The 13475-nt window shown below is 42.5% G+C and overlaps 1 long non-coding RNA gene across 1 annotated transcript in view; it reads right to left on the reverse strand.

Moving 5' to 3' along the window:
- The window catches only part of LOC132685571 (uncharacterized), a 180424-nt gene that overhangs the window by 60437 nt on the left and 106512 nt on the right, over window positions 1-13475 (reverse strand). Inside the window, exon 2 of the long non-coding RNA XR_009613218.1 lies at window positions 7580-7687. This is a non-coding gene — a long non-coding RNA (uncharacterized LOC132685571). The remainder of the gene's footprint in view (window positions 1-7579; window positions 7688-13475) is intronic.

Below are 13475 nucleotides of genomic sequence, written 5' to 3' on the forward strand. Positions count from 1 at the left end.
GTGTGTGTGTGTGTGTGTGTGTGTGTATACATATATAAACTTCAGAGGAGTCAAAAAACTTGGAAGACAAAATCAAAGAAAATGCTAAAGCAAGATGGATTTCCTCTGGAATAAAAAGCAAACTAGTCACATGCAGTACAAAAGTCATGGTAAACCACATATCTAATGCTGAAGAAGTTCTGATTTTGATGTTAATAACTGAGATGTCATTGTATACCAGCAACAAGATTGAATAAGAATAAATTAATCATGAGACGGTGATGGAATCGAGTTTCAAGCAGAAAGGAACACAGAGGAGAGAGGCTCATCTCTTATACTAAGTACAATGCATTTGGTGTCAATGCAAATGTAAGTTGAAAGGGGAATTTATTATTTTGATGTGCACTCTCTTCCAAGCAAATAAAAATAGACATTTTTAAGAATGTAAACTTGTCTGGGGCACCTGGCGGGCTCAGTCGGAAGAGCCCACAACTCTTGACCTTGGGGTCATGAGTTCAAGCCCCATGTTGGGTATAGAGATTAATTAATAAATAAATATATTTTTTTAAAAAAAGTGTAAACTTCCCTGCATAAAACAAAGCTAGAATTTGAAAGCATTTTCAATTTGTGGCTACTAATAAAATTACATGGAGTATATAATGCACTGTATACACAAAACACATAGATTACACTATAAATGATATATATCACTTGTTATAATCTATGTTACATGTAGGTCATAATATTACATGAATTCTAAATACTGTGTATACCTCATGACCCAGCTTTTATAAATCCACATTCCGTCAGCCTAGAGTATATTCACAACACTACGAGTAAATCAGAGCTGAAAAGCTGTGTGGGAGAAGGAACAGCTGATCACATGTAAGTCAAAGCAAACATCGAGAACCAAGAACACGGGGTCAGGAACAAGGTTGCCTACGGTCGTGCATTGTCAGGGTAACACGCGTGTTCGGTGTGGACGCTGTAAATCACAGACAGCACAGGCAAAGCGCTCCGGAATGTGACAGCCTGGCCTCTGAGGTTCCTACCCCGCCAAACCTGAGACTCCCACGGATTGTGGGCGACACGACTCCAACGCCAACACCGGGAGTGCGTCCTAGTCCTAAAAAACCCCCACAGGGGCCGGAGGCGGCCCCGAGCTCTCCACACAACCCGGCTCCTGGGCTCTACTTCTACCCTTTCCACTCAGCACAGAGTCCCAGCACCTGGCTCCCCCAACGGTGCTGTGACCACTTTTCCTCTGTTGGCTTACATACACCCAGACACCTCCGTGGCGGGTTACCAGTTTGGAGTCCTGACACTGCTCCCGAAATTAGGCAGTGTTTCTAATAGTTTCCTCACCATTAGCAGCTACAGAAAAACAGTATGGAGTGAATAAAGGGTAATTCCAACAGAAAAGACACTTACACATCCGAAACCTACTCTTAGGTTCATGGTACACAGACTCTCCCTCGTTGTGTAGTTTTCCCCTGCCTCTAGCTACCGCAGTCCCCCCTCTGCACTTAGGCTTTTGGGCTGGGAGTCAACCTTACCAAATCCTGATCCCTTTGGGCGTACACGTTACCGGCTTCTGCTCAAGAGCAACTTTAGGGACCAACGTTCTCAAAGGCTGTGAGTTTTCCCCCGAGCAATGGTCCAGGTAGTGTAGGCACCCACAGCCCCCTACCTGTTCATGGCTCCTGCACCCGACCCCACACACGCCGTGTCCCAAGGTCTACAAGGGGCAGGCACCCCCCTGGTGGGGCGCCCAGAACACAAGACAAAAAACAAGGACTCTGCTTGGATTTCAAAAGTCCCAGAGTTGATCCCGCCATCATGCTGCTAACTCCTCATCACTACCTGAGTCTCGGATACTCAGAAACTTTATAGTTCTTGTGGGTTGTGCAGCATATGGAAATACTGCGTAGAATTAATTTAAAACAACTTTTAATGTTTATTTATTTTAGAAAGAGGGAGAGAGTGCAAGCAGGGGAGGCGCAGAGAGAGAGGGAGACACAGAATCGGAAGCAGGCTCCAGGCTCCGAGGTGGACACAGCCTGACGCGGGGCTCAAACCCACAACCCATGAGATCATGACCTGAGCTGAAGTTGGACACTTAACTGAGACACCCAGGCGCCCCTGCGTGGGATTAATTTTAAAAGACTCCCTTGTGTGGTCCCTAATGACACCTAGCCAAACAGGTCCTTTCCCTTCCTCTACCAGGATTATCAAAGATATTATAAACTATCCAGCCAGGTGCTGCCGGTCCCCACTGCTGGTCCCCACCAGAGAGTCCCCACTGCTGGACCCCACCAGAGAGTCCCCACTGCTGGTCCCCACCAGAGAGTCCCCACTGCTGGACCCCACCAGAGAGTCCCCACTGCTGGTCCCCACCAGAGAGTCCCCACTGCTGGACCTCACCACGGGGACGGCCCTCCAAGCCCCTCCTATAACCAGGCTCACGGCTGGTGCTCTACTCACTGCGTTCTCTGTGACACACCTCATGTTCTCTGCCAGTTGTACACCCACCCCATCCCTTGGTACAAATGCTCTTTAACTTGGTATTAGTGCTGAACCTCAGTGATGCTTATGTGGCCTCCACGGACATGTGTAGACAGAAAAAAGTAATAGCTACTAGCTATGTGAATCCTGTTCAAGCGGACACTTTGTTAGGAGTTTAAGTGCGGCCAGGTGGGGGAACAGCGAGGGTGCCTACACATGGACAGACAGTATTGCTGAGCCAGTGAAATTCTAATTACACATGGAATGTGGTGAGGGAGAGATTACTAAGGAAACATTTTAATAACCTGATAAACCTAAAATTAAACACAGCAGGTTGAAAGAATTTATAGTGATTATCAAAGATATTATAAACTATCCATTTATATCTGGTAACATTGTATTTTTACATTTTTATTCAACTATTCCTAATGGAAAGTGCTATTATGAAAACCAAAAGAGTCATGCCTTCAAAATCAAGGTGGCATTAAGGTTGTGATAAATGTACGTTACGTATAGCATGTTTCAGGAAGAATGTTAGGGTATTTATTTGTCCACACACACACCGCTATAGTCCAAGCATTGCTTGTATTTAAATTCTTCAGTTGCTGATTCGTTTTAAAAAACAGAGGATACCAAAAAGGACTTCAGCATATCTTCAGCATCCGCAGGCATCGACATTTACTCAGGATTACTAAAAATCTACTGTATTCAAACACGTGTACCTGGGACCTTTAGAAAATGACCTGGATCCTGAATAAAAGGACCTTGTAGGTCATTACTATTAACTACTTTACCGTGGGCTCCACACGTGGTGCTGGCTTGCCACAAAGTAAGGACTCAGGCTACCATGTCCTAAACACATGTTTCGTGTTCAACACCTTGCACATTTCCTCTCTGGGGTACATGAAAGTAGCCCCATTTTACAGGGTGGAAAGTGAAGCGGAGGAAGAAAAGCAATCGAGCCAAGAATCCGCAGGAGAGTTGGGATTTGAATCCGAATTTTTATCTATAATCCCCGAAGTCTTCCCATACCACCACAGACTCCTCGTGTGACATCTGACACATAAACTGTGCTCACAGCTTCCTGTTATTTCGTATGTAGCACTCTTTCTACATTGCACAAAAATCTCTTCGTACGCATACAGCTGATGAGGTCTTTAACTCCCTTATGAAGAAACTAAGAAGTAGCAGGTGTGATTTTCGTTATCTTCAATTTATAGCGTTTCACTTTATAAAATTTGTAAATGCTTCTTAAAAATATTTTTTACGTTTATTTATTTTGAGAGAGACAGACACCGTGCAAACCCACAAAGCTGTGAGATCATGACCAGAACCAAAACCTAGAGTTGGACACTCAACTGACTGAGCCACCAAGCGCCCAAAATAACTTTTGTTTTAGAATAGTTTTCAGTTCATAGAAAGTTTATGGAGATAGTATCAATAGTTCTGGATACATACTCTACTGCAAATCCATCTGCTTCCCTGGTCCTGCACATTCAAATCCTTACCTCCTCCGGAAACACCCCCCAGACACAGCCGGCAATGATGTTTAACCAGCTATCTGGGCACCATCCGACCCAGACAAACTGACACAGAAAATTAACCATCACTTTCAGTAGGTGCGTTTGTCACAGCTAATCAATCAATATTGATTTATTACTATTAAATGAAGCCCACTTCCGTCAGGTTTACTTCGTTTCCGCGTAATATCCTTCTTCTGCTCCAGGATCCCATCCAGGACACCACACTGCGCCTAACTCACATCTCCCTGGGCGTCTCTTGGCTGTGACAGTTTCTCAGACTCCCATGGTTCTCCGTGATCTTGAAGGTCCTCAAATAATCCTGGGGATCAGGACTGCGGATCAAGTATTTTGTAGCATGTCCCCTCCATTTGGATTTGTCTGGCGTTTGTGACACTATTCGACTGGGTGGAGGCAGGCCGTGGAGAGGAAGTCTAGCTTTCATCCAAGGGCACATCAAAGGGCATATGGGTTAGCATGATACCTGTGCATGTGAACATTGGTAGTTTGTCTCACGTCTCTCCAATGGAAGGCAATTTTGTTTTCAATATTTCAGCTTTTTCTTCCTTTTAAATTGAAGAAGAATTGACATCAAACGTCCTATTAGTTTCAGGTGTACCTGTCACTCGGTATTTTTATACATTACTAAATGATCCCCAAGATAGGTCTGGTTGTCGTCTGTCACCATACAAAGTCATTACAATAGTACCGAGTATGCGCCCCATGCAGAACATTGCATCTCCGTGCCTTATTTTATACCCGGAAACTTGTACCTCTTAATCCCCTTCAGCTACCCCAACCCCTCTCCGCTCTGGTAACTTTGTTTCCTGTTTCTCTGAGTCTCTTGCTGTGTCGTTGTGTTTCTTTTGCCTTTTAGATTGTACTTATCAGTGCAATCACACAATATACGTCTTTCTCCAACTGACTCACTTCACTCTGCATGATACCCTCTAGATCCATCCATGCCGTGGCAAATGGCAACATTCTTGTTTGTGGCTGAGTAATATTCCGCTGTGTGTATGCACCACCTCTTCTTTATCCACTCCATACCGCAGCTACTGTAAACAAAGCTGCAATAAACCGGGGTGCGTGTACCTCTGGATTGCTGTGGTTCGTTTTCTTCAGCTAAATACTCAGAACTAAAATTGCTGGATGGTGTGGTGGTTCACTTTTAATTTATTGAGGAACCTATACACCACCTTCTATGGTGGCTGCACCAATTTACACCCTCACTGACAGCGTATGAGGGCTCCCACTTCTCCACACCCACACCTGCTATTTTTTTGTGTGTTTTGGTAACAGCCAGTTTAATGGGTGTGAAGTAATACTTTATTGTGGTTTTGATTTGCATTTCCCTGGTCATGACTGACACTGAGCAGCTTTTCATGTGTCTATTGAATACCTGTACGTTCTCCTCGGAGAAATTTCTGTTCATGTCGTCTGCCCGTTTTTTAGTCAAGTTGTTTCTTTTCTTGACATTCAGTTGTATACGTTTTCTATATATTTGGATATTAACCCCTTGTAGAATGTAAAGGTAATCTTTTTTCCTCCACTTTTCACGTGGTACATGTGCAGATGACATTTAAGGAATGGGAATTATGCTCCGAATCTTTGAGGGTGGTAATAGGAAGAAGCAAGAGTCCATACATATGCCCGTAATGTGGCTCAGTCTTCAAAGTGACAGACCAGTAGGCAGAGCCCTGAACATAACCTGCATCTGACATGAATGAGAATCATCCAAATGAGGGCGTCAGCACTATTCTGATGACTCCATCCCAGGCCAGGGGGTCACCAGACCTCTCTGTGGAAGGAAGGCTAGACAAGGAGGTACCGGGAAGAGGACAGAAGCATAATTTCCCCTCTTCCCAGCTCCCCAGGGCATCTGGTTTGCTGCAAGATTCGAGCTCCCTGAGAGGGAAATGCGGACTGAATTCCAGACTGGGGCTGGTGCATGAGGTCTCCCCGTTCTATCGGCAGAGAACTGAGCAAATCTTTAGAAAAGCAACCCAAAGTATAGGGTGTCTGGAACCAGGTCTGAGTGGTGGGGCCCCAGCTGCTGGGGTACAAGGGCAGTGCTGACCTGGTCATGCCCAACCGTCCCTGCAGCAAGAGGCATTCTCACTGCCAAAACCCTGTGGTTCAGAATGTGCAATAGTGGAAAAATAAAAATCCTACCTAGTGGATATTCCATAATCTAACAATTTAAAAGCTTTTGATAATTTGATATATTAAAACATCAACTTTTTGATTCATGACCTGAAAACATTTATAGCATTTATATGTCCTTGCTAAAAATTTTTTAATATCTAAAATTTATATTTTTATTTGGTGTGTTAATGTGTCTCTTACTAAGTCTGAGTGTTTTTATACTTAGTTATTTAGTACATTAATCCAAATATTTTCTCAGTTTGATGTCTGCCTTAAAATTATCATAGATTTCATGCATAGCTTAGATGAAATACCATCATTGGTAGTTTTCTTTGCTAAAGTTGACTTTCATTTTAACAAAATGTTTTCCAAAATCATTTTTAGCATTAATAACTCCATAGCCATTGATGTGATTTATTACATATTATATTCACATAAGTTGATAGGATTGTATATATTCAATGTATTCATATTCAGTGTTTTGAAATATATATATAACAGAATGCCTTAAAGTTTATTGTTATTCTCAATTCTTCTAAAAGTCTCTTTAAGTATCAGAATTAGAAATGAAATAGTATTTAGATATACTTTTATATAAAATGAAGACTTTTACAGGATTAACACTGTCGGGGCCGACGACAGCCTGCCCCCAAATGCGCCACTTTGGAATATTATTGTAAAGAAAGTTACCGTAGAGACACTACGATGCTGAGACCGTCCTGAAAGCAGGTAATCCGTCTCCCACGTGAAAGCCCCCTCCCCATCCCAGGAGGTGAACAGACTCCTCATCACCAGAGACAGGAAATTTAGAGCCAAGAAGGCTGCTTAAACAACCCAGGTTATTTCTTACTAAGTTACTACATTGGCCCAAATTCTGCTTAGAATTCTTTACCAACTGAATCCCCCGAAGTTGACTTTTCTTGGTCCCGACAGTCCCTCACAAGTGTATTGTCTCTTTGTCTGAAAAGCATAAACCCTGTGCCTAGGTCATTCCTTTAGGGTCCCAACGTAATAAAACTGGTTTCTTCTCCTTTTCAACTGCCTCATGTAAATTTAACTCTTTTCAGCCGAAAGACCACGAGGACAGAGAACTTTTCCTTCCCTGAAACACAGTCTGGAGATTTAGAACCAGCTTGTTCACAACACTGTGACCCAGGAGAAATCACGTGGGATCAGTACAGAGGGATGCTCCCTGCTCTGCCCCAGCTGCGCTGCCAGGATGGGTCCTAAGGACTTGAGTGTGCCGGGCTGGGCCACACAGAGAGCGGCAGAAACGAGCAAAAATGAAATTTATGTAGGAAAAACCACGGAGTGAGGACCTGAAGGGAAGGATGATCCTAGAACGAGGGGAGTAAGGAGGGCCAGGACACCAGAACGATCATCACAGAGCATTTTAGAAAATTGCACAGAAAGTCGTTACAACTTACCTCCTGCCGGGTCCTCAGAAGAGACCAGCACTGACTTAGACGATATTCCAAAGCTTCTGGGCTCGTGTTGTTAGTTTCATCTGGAGGCCACATCAGACTCGATCTGCCCTGGTTTCAGAACACAGACATGCAAGTGTACTGGGGTCACTTTTAAGCCTTGTTTATACATTTCCCTTTTTTTTTTTTTTTTTTTTTGCATTTGCATCCTAATTAAACCCTCAATAAGATGTTTGTAAAAAATACATAAGTTTTGATGTTCGACACCTACCCTTGATATTGTGTGATTTACTAGCCCTCAGCCTTTAGACAGATTGATCTCGTGATTGACAGGGAATGAGTCCCAGAGCACTGCCCATCACTCCGATCGACCAGTCTTTTCTATGGAGGAGTCATCACCTAGTCTGTTGGACTCGGTCCATTCTGCTGAGGGGTAATCTGGCATACAGCAGATATATTACGCATTTGCTTTGCTCTAACACACTCGATGCTCAGAGATTAATAAAAACATTTTATGGACTTTATTATAGCTGAACATCACCAGTGTTTGCCCTTTTAAATTTTACACCAATGGCTGCTTATATCTGCATTTTCTCGGGCAGGTTCTGCATCACACTGTGTTAACAGCTTTCTCATTGTGCCAAAGAACCTTGAATTCTCCTTCCATGTATTTCAATAACCAAAGGCACATAACTACAGCTTGAAAGTAAACACATTTTTAATGACCTATTAGCTATTAAAGCAATGAGTGTTGGAAAATGAAAATGGATGTATAATTTGATTAATTCAGTTTGCTATGAGAATGGTACTGGGAGTAATCTGTTTTCATTATGACATCTATAAATTCTGCATATCCTAATCACTCCTTACACTTCAACACAATGTATTTTATTACACTTTTAACATATGCTATACCACGGTTGTTCTTAGCATTAGACATAACAAAATAGTGGAAAATTGGTTCTAAATTGCTGCTTGGCAATATTACGTAGTAATGTGTAAGAATGTGAAAGCATACAGCTGAGATAAAAGTCAGATAAATGCTGACCAAAGAGATGCACATACATGCTTGTACACGCACATCACACATCGTGTGCCTGTGTTCACACAGACACACAGACTCATCCATGGTGACTTATGCTACAGCCCCAGTAAGACCTGAAACTCAGGTCTAACACATAGTAGCTGGGAAAGACATTTAACTTAACTAGATCTTATATTCATATACTGTAATTTTATATATTTATAAGACATTCAGATTCAAGAGAAAATATGTCTCAAGTAATGGATTTTTTAAATGTTTTTTAATGTTTATTTATTTTTGAGAGAGAGAGAGAGAGAGAGACAGTGTGAGCAGGGGAGGGGCAGAGAGAGAGGGAGACACAGAATCCAAAGCAGGCTCCAGGCTCTGAGCTGTTAGCACAGAGCCCGATGCAGGGCTCGAACTCATGAGCTGTGAGATCATGATCTGAGCCGAATTTGGGTGCTCAACTGACTGAGCCACTCAAGTGTCCCTGGATTCTTTTTTATTTTTTAAATTTATTTATTATAATTAGAGATAGAGGGAGAAAGGATGAGTAGGAGGGGCAGAGAGAGAGAGAGAGAGAGAGAGAGAGAGCACCAGTGGGGAAGGGACAGAGAGAGGGAGAGAGAGAATCCCAAGCAGGCTCCCTGCTATCAGCACAGAGCCCTATGCAGGGCTTGAACCCATTAACTGTGAGATCATGACCTGAGCTGAAATCAAGAATCAGACACTCCATCCACTGAGCCACCCAGGGGCCCTTCCAAGTGATAGATCATTTTAAAAATGCTATTTATCTTTCTTTCCCATTCCTTCTTCATTTTCAAAGCCTATCATTTTACTTTGTTTTTGTTTTTCCATCTCCCTACCCACAGATGTACCAGTATTTGCCACCCAGTCCCCATGGATTTGATTTCATCTTTTGCCTTTTTTTCCTCGTCCGTGTCTCCAAACATTTTCTACTAAATCACATCCTTCAGCACACAGACATATCACACACTGGGTAAAAATATCTGCAAAGGCTATCCGACAAAGGACTGTTATCTAAAATATACAAAGAGCTCTTAAGAATGAATAATAGGAAAATGAACAAATGACCTTAACAGATAAAAGTGGGCAAAAGACCTTACCAGGCGTCTCACCAAACAAGGTCTACTGACAGCAAATAAGCACGTGGAAAGAAGTGCCACATCCAAGGGCACTCGGGAATTACAAATGAGAGCAACAATGAGATAATCCTATACACCTGTTAGAAGGACCAAATTCCAAACCACCAGGGCACCCACTGCACGTGAGGGTGTGAAGGAGGAGGAGCTCTCATCTATTGCTGGTGGAAGTGCAAACAGTTCATCCACTTTGGAAGACGGCTTGCCGGTTTCTTCCAAATCTAAACATACATCCACCATAAGACCCAGCGATCGTGTTCCTAACATTTTACGCAGGTGAACTGAAAACTTACGTCTCCACAAAATCTGCCCATGGCAGCTGTATTCCTAATTGCCAACAACCTGGACTCAACTGAGACGTTCTTCAGCAGGTGATGGATAGATACACCGTGGGGCATCCGGACGATGGAACGTTATTCAGCACTAAACACAGTGAGCTATAAAGCTGTGAAATAAAGCATATAATTCTGACTATATGACATTCTGGAAAAGACAAAATTATAGATACAGTATAAACACCAGCAGTTGCCAGAGATTGGGTGCAGGAAAGCTAGAGCACAGAAGAAATCAGGGGCACTGAAACTATTCGGATTGTACTACAGTTGTGGATACCTGTCAGCATACATGTGTCAAACCCACAGACGGCACAACAGCAGGGGTGAACCCTAAGCTCACCTACCTACTTGAGGTGACAACGATGTGTTCCTTTAGGCTCCTCAGTGGTGACAACCCAACCACTGTGGTATGACAGGTCTGGGCTGGTGGATGGTGCATGTGTGTGGGAAATCTCTGTATATTCCACTCAACTTTCTGTAACCTAAAACTGCTCTGAAAAATTAAGCCCATTAAAAAAAAACCCTGGGTACATTTTTTGCTTCATTTAAATTTGTGTAAGCTATTTGTGTGAATACCCTTGATGAAGCTGTGTGATTTTCCAATACTTGTAAGAGAATCAGAAGACTCACCCCTTGTTTTCATAATTGCCTGTGTTATCAAAAGAGTCTGATGCCCAGAAATCAGATCAGACAAGTCATGCCCCATGGTAGAGTCTCTTGTTTTTGTAATTATTCAATCATAAACTCAGAAACAGAAGGAATTAGCTACTTCATTCTGCTCAAGTTTTAATCCAGTTTGTAAGAGGTAATGGACACTAAAGTTTAGTGAGATCTTTATTCTGCCCGCAAATGCAAACTGAAATAGAGACAAGTCTGGGGAGTAGAAGACATCGATTTCTATTTTAGCTGGTGTATTTACCCACACACAGAACTCACGTTCACTCTCTCCAGAGAGGTTTTCCTGTGAGATGATAAACAAGTTTTAGAAAGAAATAGCATTTGACTCCACTAAAATAGAGCATGCGTGCGTGCATGCATACACACACACACACACACACACACACACACACACACACAGATGCAAAGGTAGGCACAGACTGAATGAGTTTCACGTATTTAAAACTTAGGAGTTACTTTTATAAATAGATGTGCCCATCCATCAAATCAGTCCTGTCCAAATGAAAACATTACTCTTTTTTTTTTTTTTTTATTTTTGGGACCGAGAGAGACAGAGCATGAACGGGGGAGGGGCAGAGAGAGAGGGAGACACAGAATCGGAAACAGGCTCCAGGCTCCGAGCCATCGGCCCAGAGCCTGACGCGGGGCTCGAACTCACGGACCGCGAGATCGTGACCTGGCTGAAGTCGGACGCTTAACCGACTGCGCCACCCAGGCGCCCCGAAAACATTACTCTTACTTCAACTCTTGACTGTTGGGAGAGTTGGAAACAACGTCGAATCCACAGTTAAGTATTTGAGAGCAAAGCTTGATCCTTCTCCTCACTTACTCTATGACTTTTGGAAAAATGGGGAGCTTTGTAGTTTGATAAATATTTAGAAATTCTTCCTCTTACCAGGTGGAAGATATTTGCTTGACGTATTCAATTTGAGGCTCAGAGACTTCCCCAAACAAATCAGTATAATAACTTATAGTCTGAACAGTTGTTATTAGGATGTTATATGAATGCATATCCTATATTTGAGATTTTAAATTCATGCAAGGAATTGTCTTAGCCATCTTTTCCACATCGGTGACTCAAAGGAAGACTGAACTGGTTCAAAAGAACCAAAATCTATTCCAGGCTGACCCACCTGTTCCATTATTTGGGTAGAACACTGAAAGATGTTTAGGATTCATCTTTCTCAACTATAATGAATAAAATTGTTGGACGGGGCAATCAATCTTTCCCCTTTGCTTTCCAAATGCAAAATGATTTCTCCTAACTTATGCATCACTTCATTGTGTTCTTGACGCCAAATTCCACTGTATCCTATTCTCTCTCTCTCTTCCTTTCTCTCTCTGGGTACACGTTTATGTGCGTGTACCTGTGACCAAATCACCACTGGATGCAGCAATGGCCTTGCCAAGGTTAGCTTGTACTCTTTCATCAGTTGGATAGAAGCAAGCACACGTTACATGTGAACCAGCTTTCTCTAAAAGCATCTAAATATATGTATAAATTAAAATGACATGCATGGAGAAGCACTTGCCTACTTAGCTTGATAAATGCCCTCCACAGTTATGCCTACCACTCTTCACAATTCTTCTGTCTAGGATGAGATTTAGAACCTACTATACTAATGAAGTAATTGGAAGTCTTAATTTTATTCCCTAGATAAACTGTGAAGAATGGTGTGCCAGCAATTTGCTTACATTTGAAAAAATAAAAACTAGCCAAGTACTCTCCTGGAACTCTACTGTGGTGACAGTATCAGTCTGCCATGCATCATTGTTGTCACTTTATCTAGCAATGCTTAAAGGATGAATTAACACGTGAAATACGTTTAAGTTCCTAGAGTTGTAAAAAGACTTAGCAATTAATAAAAAATGTATTTTACAATTAAAAAGTTATTAATGTATATGCAAACAGTGCAAAGTGAGAGATTTCCTTCAATATAATGCCGGGTTCAGTAATTTTAAGAAGCATGGAATAAATTTAATGGGAAACAGGAAAGCTCCTGAAATTCACATGTTCTACTGGATATGCACATGTATCTGCTCATGTACATACACGTGATTTTTGAACTTTTCTCCTGGGTAGGTTCATTCAATGATATGTATTTACCATATGATTTTGTGCTCAGTGCCATGCTGGATATTGTTGGATATTTCCAGGGCCACATCCTGGGGAAGGGCTAACGATCATTTCATGGAAAGAAGAGCTAGCTGTAATTAACATAACTGAGAAGCAGGAAGAAAGGTGATAAAAAGCAATTGGTCGGTTGGTAGTAACACACAGGTAAGTAACAGTATATCCCCGTCCCCCTGGAGCATTTGCTGAGGCCCTCTCGTCAGACCCTGTGCAGGCAGAAATCACTGGCGATGGTGAGGACAGCTGATGCACCTTGTAGACCGGCGGCCGTGGCAGAGGAATGTCCGGCCCTGAAATAATGCTGGAAAATCCAAAGGCACTTGGTTCTGTGTGAGCTACCTTGTAATTTGTGACATCCAGTACTTGTAATGGTTTGCATCAGCAGTACCAAGAGTAAGATTCCTCCCTCAGAGCTATAAATAGTGAAGACAGGACCCCACATGCACCAGGCAGCAGAGTTGCCACTGAAGGTGAGGGTCAGGAGATGATGTAGGCGAGGACGAGCAGGTTAGGAAAAGGAAGCACGATCGTCAAGACAGATGGAGGGTCTTACAAGAGCGTAACC

This window comes from Panthera onca, chromosome D2 (genome assembly GCF_046562875.1).
Source record: "Panthera onca isolate mPanOnc1 chromosome D2, mPanOnc1 haplotype 2, whole genome shotgun sequence".
Classification (NCBI taxonomy): domain Eukaryota; kingdom Metazoa; phylum Chordata; class Mammalia; order Carnivora; family Felidae; genus Panthera; species Panthera onca.